We start from the raw sequence: 9,868 nt of genomic DNA on the forward strand, positions 1-9,868 counted from the left end.
ATGGCCACCCAGCAGATCGTCCTCTGGCCCGAGGCCGAGGGGCTTCTGCTTCGTGGGCGACAAGGACTTCGAGCAGCCTCTCGCCATTTCCCGGGTCACTCCTCGAAGCAAGGTGGCTCTAGCTAATTTATGTATCAGAGATACAATCACAACTATTGATGGGGAAAATTCTCGCAATATGACGCACTTGGAAGCTCAGAACAGAATCAAAGGCTGCACAGACAACATGACTTTCACTGTAGCCAGATCCAAACATAAAGTCTGGTCTCCTCTGGTGACGGAGGAAGGGAAGTGTCATCCATACAAGATGAATTTAGCCTCTGAACCCCGGGAGGTACTGCACATAGGAAGCGCCCACAACCGAAGTTCCATGCCCTTTACCACCTCGCCTGCCTGCAGCACTGCCGCCAGGGTCATCACAAACCAGTACAGCAACCCAGCTGGCCTCTAGTCTTCTGAAAATATCTCCAACTTCAACAACGCCCTGGAGTCAAAGACTGCTGCCAGCGGGGTGGAGGCCAACGGCAGACCCTCAGACCATGCTCAGCCTCCAAGCAGCCGTGTGTCATTGACACAGAATCTGAAGTTTACAAGATGCATCAGGAGAAACAGGAGTTGAATGAGCCCCCAAAACAGTCCATGTTTTTCCCGGTTTTGCAGGAAATCCTGGAGTCTGAAGAAAAAGGGATCCCAACAAGCCCTCAGGATTCGGAAGTGTTGAAGCTCCTGTCACTAAAGTGGCTGCGTTGATTGGAAATGCTCAGAAGTTGCCTATGTGTGACAAATGTGGCCCTGGAATTGTCGGTGTGAAGCTGCGGGACCATCACCGCCACCCTGAGTGTTACGTGGGCACTGACTGTGGCACCAGCCTGAAACAGAAGGGCCATTTCTTTGTGGAGGATCAAATCCACTGTGAGAAGCATGCCTGGGAGCGAGTCACACCACCCGAGGGCTACGAAGTGGTCACCCTGTTCCCCAAGTGACCCAGCGGATCCAGCCGCTGTTCTCCAGCCGGCCACTGCTGCAGCTTTTTCTCTCAGTGTTCTAGGCCCTCTCCTCTCTTGAAAATTCTCTGCTTACTTTGGTTTTCCCCCTGCTCGTAAAACATTGAATCCCCTGCCTTGGTTAATTGACTCACACCGGCTGTGTGATGCCCATTTTTATAATGAAAGGAAGACTGTTCTGTTCAGTGTCCCCTTGCCAGCAACACCATGTCCTTTTCTCCCCTCTGTTCTTCTCTGCTGCATTTGGACATCAGTCAAATTTGAACCCAGTCAAATATAATGTATCTGACATTGATTTTGTTTTTACTCAATACATTTATAGACTCCAAAAATAAAAAATAAAAAAAATAAAAGTTAGGAATCTCATAGTCCAGTCCCGGAGAACTGTCAGATTTAAAGAGTGGCCCAAAGAATAATTCTAATCCCATTATCCCCAAAGCCTGGGGAACATCCCCCCTGCTTTTTTTTTTTTTTTTTTTTTTTTGAGACGGAGTTTTGCTCTGTCACCCAGGATGGAGTGCAGTGCAGTGGCATGATCTCGGCTCACTGCAGCCTCTGCCTCCTGGGTTCAAGTGATTCTCCTGTCTCAGCCTCCTGAATAGCTAGGATTACAGGCGTGCATCACCATGCCCAGCTAATTTTTGTATTTTTAGTAGAGATGGGGTTTCACTGTGTTGGTCAGGCTGGTCTCGAACTCCTGACCTCATGATCCACCCACCTCAGCCTCCCAAAGTGCTGGCATTACAGGCTTGAGCCACTGCGCCCGGCTGGAACATCCCTTTTGTGTGCTTGCAGTCCCATGCCCTATCTTGGCACCTTTGCCCCCTTTCTTCTCTGCTGGTGTTCAGCCCCACAGGAGGTGTTTCCAACATGCCCGGTCCCCCTGCCTCATCTGGCCTCTGTGACATGGTTCTTCTTCAGCCCTGTCTGCTTTTCTCCTGAGAATCTTGCTAGGTGGCTGCGTCTCTTCTCCTTTCAGAGAGTGGGGCAGGCAGAAGGAGTGAAGTGGGCTCCTGACCCCAAGTGATCCACCTGTCTCAGCCTCCCAAATTTTTGGGATTACAGGCTTGAGCCAGTGTGCCCGGCCAACACCAGGTTCTTATTAGGCTGTGCTCCCATATCATTGTCCGGTTTTTAATTGTGATGATGAAGCTCAGTAACTTAGGAAAATTTGAAATCATTGTTGATCCTAGAACTGAGAAAATTGTTGTGACCCTCACAGGCAGGCTAAATAAATGTGCAGTGATCATCTCCAGATTTACTGTGCAACTCAGACCTAAAAAAAATGGCAGATTAGTCTCCATCCCATCAGTTTGGTTTTGTTGAACTGATGACTGCAGCTGGCATCATGGACCATGAGAAAGCATGATAAAAGCACACAGGAAAGAAAACCCTGGGATTCTTTTTCTGGGGATGAAATATATAATTACAAATTAAATGCTTCCCTCAATAAACAAAACCGAGAGAAACAGAAAGGAGAGAGGAGAGAGGACAGAGAGAGAGAGAGAAAGTGAGCAAAGCCCCTAGTCAGTTGTCTGTTGGCTGCTGCTCTGAGTCTCAGCCAGAGCTCTGGATGAGGAGGAACTCAATCTCCTTGGCATCCCCACGAGTGCCTAGAGTGAAGACGTCTCCTCTGCGGCAGACTGGGTCTCTGGTACATGTGGACATTCTCACTGAAGAATGTTTCAGAGCCTGTAGCAGACACAGAAGTACTCTGGCCATCCAGGGAGTTGGTCTCAGCTCGCTCCAGCAGAAGAGCGGGGACTAGGGACCCAGGAGTTAGCATGCTTGCCTAGGACATCTATGGAATCTTCATTTTCTCTTTCTTCCTGCTGAGTGAGGCAAGAGAGTTCTTTCTATAAATGGGTATGGGGTCAAGGAACACATATTATTTTTGGAATAGTTACAAAGATCTCCTGGGCATAAATGAGACTTGGAAACTGGACGACTCCTCTCCTCCCCACTTCCATTTGATGAATGACAGCTCTTTATGTGTGACACACCTACCACGCGCCATGCACAGTATTAGATGCTTGACTTCTGTTGTTTTAGTTGGCACATTCTTTTCAGAGAGTTGAAAATGAGGCCCAGATGCTCACGTGATTTTTAGAACCTAGGGTAGAGCCTGGAGCATCTGACCTTCACCTCCATCTTCCTCACTCTGTCAGCCTTTCCCAAGGCATTCTTAGTAGAGCCCTAGTCTGGGGGGACCTTCTGTGGTCAGATGAATTGGTTGGGCACTGTCTGTACTTTATGTGCCCCTTGGTTTCAGGGTGCTATGAGCTGAACATCACAGGATATCCTAAGACCTAAACTACAAAGTGACAAACTCAAAGGGCCATTCTGGGGTTGGTTAATGCACAACTTAACAGCATCAAAGATCAAGATCCATTTCTCTGAGATTTTCTTGACTTTTCCCTCATGATTTCAACAGGACTGAAGTAGCGCCAAGCCCATGTCTTCACATGACAATGTCCTAAGGCAGGAAGAGGCAAGTACTCATCCTGTGTCATGTTTTAAGAGTCGAGAAATCCTTCCTAGAGGTTCCCAGGGCTGATTGTCTTTACATTCATTACATGCAGGACTGCAGCACATGGCCAAACTAAAGCAGTCACCGAAGGAAAATGGCTCAGACCTGTGAACATTTCTTCCTGGGATCAGGGAGGAGCCCGTGAGACACACAGGTGCTATAAACCAACAAAATTGAGGGTCTCTCAACAAAGGCATGTGGCAGGAAATGTTAAGCAGGAAACCAACACGGTTTTCCATACCCTTCTTGAAGATTTGCATTGCACATTAATATGTTTAAGGCTTTATTGTAAGGAAAGGTATTTTACTTCTTTTTTTTTTTTTTTTTTTTTGAAACAGAGTCTCACTGTGTCACCCAGGCTGGAGTGCAGTGGCGTGATCTCAGCTCACTGCAAGCTCCACCTCCCGGGTTCACGCTATTCTCCTGCCTCAGCCTCCCAAGTAGCTAGGACTACAGGCACCCACCACCACGCCCAGCTAATTTTTTGTATTTTTAGTAGAGACGGGGTTTCACTGTGTTAACCAGGATGGTCTCGATCTCCTGGCCTCATGATCCATCCGCCTCGGCCTCCCAAAGTGCTGGGATTAGAGGTGTGAGTCACTGCGCCCAGCTGGTATTTTACTTCTTTTAACCCAGTGCTTCCCAGGTTCCTTTTTTTTTTTTTTTTCGAGACAAGGGTCTCACTCTGGAGTGTAGGCTGGAGTGCAGTGGTGGGATCCTGGCTCACTACAACCTGTGCCTCCCAGGTTCAAGCAATTCTGCCTCAGCCTCCTGCGTAGCTGGGACTGTAGGCATGTACCACCATGCTCAGCTAATTTTTGTATTTTTAATAGATTCAGGGTTTCACCATGTTGTCCAGGCTGGTCTTGAACTCCTGACCTCAAATGATCCACCTGCCTCAGCCTCCCAAAGTGCTGGGAATTCAGGCATGAGCCACGGTGCTCGGCCCAGGTTTATTTTTTCTTGGAGTTCTTATTAACTCCCTGCAGACACTGTGAGCAAAGCTGGATCTGCCATGCTGTTTGTCCTCAGTTAAACGACTGTCCTGAGAGCTCTTTGGCACAGCCGCACAGCCAGATAATGCCCTTTGCAAACACCAGAGAACAATGAGAGCTAGAAGAATGGCTCGGCTTAGCCATTTGAAGGAAAGAGTTTTCTTTGGCTCAATTAATGGGAAATAAAGGCAAGAGTTCTCTCCTGTGGGCTTCTTTTCCTTTTGGTCATTTTAAATTAATAGGTTTAAGACATTACTTTTAGTTTAACTTCTTTCCATTACACTTTCAGTAGTCCAGTGCCACCAGAGAGGGTAGTAATGACTGCTTTTAATAGTGATTAAAGACAGACCCATGGTTAGGTCAAACCAGGCCTGCACCTCCTCCCATGCTGCACATGCACCGACATCAGCAAAGCTGGCAAGAATGCTCTTAAGTGATGACGTCCCCACGGCCACTTGTCTGCAGCAAGCAGCCTGCCAAAAGCCGGGACAGCTGGCAGCCCGTGCTCACCAAGCGCTCAGCCCTCAACACCTCTCCTTCTCTCTCCTTCTCAGTCATCCGGTCTCCCCACCCATAGTGTGTTCTCTAGCAATACATCCATTAGCTGTTTCCCCACTGCTAGACATCTAGATTATTTAAACTGCTTTTGCTGTTGGAAGGAATGCCTTCCTGAGCATGCGTGTGCAAAGGTAGATCCCAGAACGAGGAATCTCTTGGTTCACCAGGTTTGCACATTTAAAAATGTGACAGATACATGCTTTTAAACTGCTCCGGGCCGGGCGCGGTGGCTCAAGCCTGTAATCCCAGCACTTTGGGAGGCTGAGATGGGCGGATCACGAGGTCAGGAGATCAAGACCATCCTGGCTAACATGTGAAACCCCGTCTCTACTAAAAAATACAAAAACTAGCCGGGCGAGGTGGCGGGCGCCTGCAGTCCCAGCTACTTGGGAGGCTGAGGCAGGAGAATGGCGTAAAACCCGGGAGGCGGAGCTTGCAGTGAGCTGAGATCGCGCCACTGCACCCCAGCCCGGGTGACAGAGCCAGACTCCGTCTCAAAAAAAAAAAACAAAAACTGCTCCATCACCTTGGTGCAGAATGGAACTCCTGAGAGGTAAGGTCAGCGAGATGATGTGTGTGGCTCTGAGCTGGCCAGTGGAGCACGTGTTCCCATGCGGCCCTCACACCATGCAGTGAGAAGATGTGTATGGCTCTAAGCTGACGGTGGCCCGTGTGTTCCTGTCCCAGCACTCACACCGTGCAGTAAGATGTGTGTGGCTCTGAGCTGGCCAGTGGACCATGTGTTCCCATCCCGGCACTCGCACTATGCAGTGAGGTGTGTGTGGCTCTGAACTTGCTGGTGGCCAACGTGTCCCCATCCGGCACTCACATCGTGCAGTGAGAAGATGTGTGTGGCTCTGAGCTGACAGTGGCCCATGTGTTCCTGTCCCGGCACTCACACCGTGCAGTGAGATGTGTGTGGCTATGAGCTGATGGTAGCCTGCGTGTTCCCGTCCCGGGACTCACACCTGTGCAGTGTTGCTTCTCCTGCACTTGCTGATCCTGTAACTGATATAGGGAAGGGCCTGGCAATGGCTCGTCTCAGGGGGCTAAAATGATTTCCCTTCTATGTTTCCACTCAGTCATTTCCTCTTCCGCCGGGGTGGGATGAGATAGGAACAGGAAGGGTTTGAGGAAAGAAGCCCTTTGTTTAAAAATAGCAGAGAAGTGCTGCTTGGTAATTTCCCTGAGTTTTACTCACTGAAGAACCTGATTTCAGCTCTTCTTGAGTTTGGGATGGACAATGGAATGGCTTGGCGCCATCCTAGACTCTATCATGCGTTCAAGCAAGAAGTGTTTGTTGAACATGTCGGGGGCGTAGCATACTGACTGATCAGGGCATCACTGGCCTTCATGCAGAAGTGGGGTCCTGGGAGCCCCCTACTATTTGAGTCAAGGCGTGTTTCATTGTCCTTGAGTGAATGTTTGTGTTTCTCCCAAAATTCTTATGTTGAAGTCCTAATCCTCAGTGCGATGGTATTTGGAGATGGGGCTTTTTGGGAGGTAATGAGCTAGGTGAGATCAGAAGGATGGGGTCGTCGGCCTGATGGGATTAGTGTCCTTTAGAAGAAGGAACACCAGAGAGCATACACGCTCTGTGTCTCCCTCCCGATGTGAGCACTTAGCAGAAAGGCAGCTGCCTGCAAGCCAGGAAGAGAAACCTCACCAGGAACCAGATTGATTCGCATGCTGATCTAGGACCCGGAACTGTGAGAAAATACATTTCTGTTGTTGAAGCCACCCAGTCGATGGTATTTTATTATGGCAGCCCAAGAAGACTAAGACAGCTGGGTAGCTGGGAGGTGCCATGGGGAGCACACAGGGACTTGGGGCAGTGACCAGTCACCCACTGGTATAGAAGTTTTCAATATTTCAACAACAGATACAAATATGCTAGTACCAGCCCTGTTCATGGAGTTTACATTCTAATGAGGAGAGATAGACAATATGCAAAATAAGCAAAATAAATATTGTGTCAAATGGTGTTATCTGCTGTGGAAACAAACAAGGCAGAGAGAGAATTAGCAAGTGCCTTGGAGGAGGGAGGTTGCTACTTTATGTTGTACAAAGAAGGAAAGAGGAGAAAGGCGCGCTCCCTATCCTTTAAGGCACCCTATCATTTAAGGGCATTTTCCAGAAGTTGTGCACACTTACTTAGACTTAAAGCTTCTTGCCAAGAACTTAGTCACACGGCCACACCTTGCTGAGAGAGAAGATGGGAAACACAGACCGAATTCTGGAAAACCATGCTCACAGCTGTGGGTCAGGGGAGGTGGGGGTGTCCACTACTGAAGGTGCAGAGACTTGGGAGGCCACCAGCCACAACATAACATGACTGGATTGTGTTGTGCAAAGATAACTTTTCAGGATCTGTTGGGAGACTGTTCTCCATGGGTCTCTCACATTTGTGGGTGTCTTATGAGCAGGAGCACTCACTGCCTCTGTTCTGGAATCTCTTTCCAAAGGCACTTGAATAGCAAATAGGCTTGGAAGACAAGACTCCCTCTGGAGCAAAGTACAGGCATGCGTAGTGCCTAGTGTAAGAAAGATAATGTCTTTTGCAGAAGAGGTCAGAGACTATTGCCCATCATAAAAGATGCTGATTCTTTAAGCTCAGCATTCCTCCCCTCTAACGCAACCCACTGTGTGTGCAGGTGCAACTGGGCCTTCTTTATGTTGACCTGTGGAAATTGGAGCCAAGGGAACCAGCATAAGAACATATATTTAATTTCCACTTTATAAGAACAGATACATATATATATATATATTTATATAATTATTCCCATGTTTCAAGGGAAAATAGTACCTTTACAATGAAGAGATCTGGCATATACCACCTTAACAAGGTGATCAAACTTAATACCAGCAATAATTGACATCGTGTGTCTCTTAATGTGATACACTGAAAATAATCGAGTGTATCTCTTTAAAAATATATAGCATGACTCTAATCATGAGGAAAAAGCAAATCCAAATTGAAGGATACAAAAAATGCTAGTGTCATGAAATATAAAAAAGGACAGGAAAACAATTCTAGATTACAGGGGACTAAACCGATATGACAACTAAATTCAATTTGTTATCCATGATTGGCTCTTGAATTGAAAAGGGAAAAAAACAACTATAATAATATCTTATATCCATATATAAATTCCACTTGGCAAAATTGAATGTGGATATATATTAATATTAGATAATACTATTATATTATTGTTAATTTTTCTTTTATTTTTTTTTTTAGACAGAGTTTCACTCTTATTGACCAGGCTGGAGTGCAGTGGCGTGATCTTGGCTCACTGCAACCTCCACCTTCCAGTTTCAAGTGATTCTCCTGCCTCAGCCTCCCAAGTAGCTGGGATTACAGGTGCCTACCACCATGCCTGGCTGATTTTTTTGTATTTTTAGTAGAGATGGGGTTTCACATTGGCCAGGCTGGTCTTGAACTCCCAACCTTGTGATCCACCCACCTTGGCCTCCTAAAGTGCTGGGATTATAGGCATGAGCCACAGCGCCCAGCCCTGTTAAATTTCTTGAATGTGATCACGGTATTGTAACTGTGTAGGAAAATGTTCGCATTCTAAGGCAATACATGCAGAAATATGTAGAGGAGAAGTGTCATGACATCAGCAACTTATTTTCAAATGGTTCAGAGAAAACACACATACATGAATATACAGGAAAAAAGGGAACATAACTGTCACTGAATGCTAATAACTGGTGAATGTAGGTGAAGGTATGTAGGTATTCACTGGATTATTCTGTCAGCTTCTTTGTAGCTGGATTTTTTTAAAACAAAAAGTTGGAGAAAATGTAAAAGAATCCTGGTGGCCTGTGGAGGATGGATGGGGGCGGGGGTGGACCTGGTTTGGGGACAGCTGCACTGGGAGCTCTGTCCCCTCAGGAAGTCCCTCTCCGCGGCTCATCACAGCTTCTCTTTGCAGTACCATGTCCCCTTGCTGCTGCAGGCAGGCTTTGCCAGGCTGTGGATGCATGGCCACAGGTTTCTCTGGATTCCTACCCTTCCAGCAAGCATCTAGAGAGAAAAGAGCCTGCTGCAGCTAGAAAAATCCTGGGGAAGGGCCCTAATGAGCTCAGCTTGGGTCATGTGCCCCTCCCAACTCCCACTCCTACCCCTGCCAACCACCCACTGGGTCAGACCCATGCACTCCAGGCACTGAGGGGAAAGCTATGAGGGAGAATCAATCAGACTGGGGGGGGGGGGGGGGCAAGGGCAGAGCAGCAGAGGGCTAAAGGATGAGCCTATCGTTTCTAACTAGGGGGACTAGGGAAGGCAGCCTTAACTGAAAGAGAATACAAGACAAGCCAGTTTGGATGTTCTGTTTTGAACACGATAAATTCAGAAGCTTTGCGAGGATCTAGGGGGAGAATCTCACAAATTGCTGGGAATACAATTCTGTAGCTCAAAAACGCATTGGCAGTGCCTGCTGCTTGATGAAGGCATGGGTGTGCCGGCTTCATCTGGAGAATGCGGAAGGTTCCACTGTGCCCGGCAGGCTAGCACGGAGCCCCCTCTCCTTGTAACCAGGCTCGTTGGTGACAGAGATCCTGGCAAATTATGAGGAAGTAGAAGCTGGGAGCCATTCAAAGGCATCACATCCACATTTCTCTTCAGGGACTCAGCCAGGGCTGCTCCTGCTGCTTGTTCCAAGGCACACTGGGAGTTGTTGGGCAAATATTTGCACAACATTTAGGCCCTAAGCCTGCAATGGCCTGAGCTCCTCCAATGACAGAGCCTCCTACTCGGGTGCAAGCAGCTCTCT

At 47.8% G+C, this 9,868-nt stretch overlaps 1 pseudogene; it reads left to right on the forward strand.

The window, feature by feature from the left end:
* LOC102121821 (PDZ and LIM domain protein 1 pseudogene) lies at positions 1-1,317 on the forward strand (annotated as a pseudogene).
* Positions 1,318-9,868: the final 8,551 nt, after the last annotated feature.

The sequence above is a fragment of the Macaca fascicularis genome, chromosome 7 (assembly GCF_037993035.2).
Source record: "Macaca fascicularis isolate 582-1 chromosome 7, T2T-MFA8v1.1".
In the NCBI taxonomy this organism is placed as follows: domain Eukaryota; kingdom Metazoa; phylum Chordata; class Mammalia; order Primates; family Cercopithecidae; genus Macaca; species Macaca fascicularis.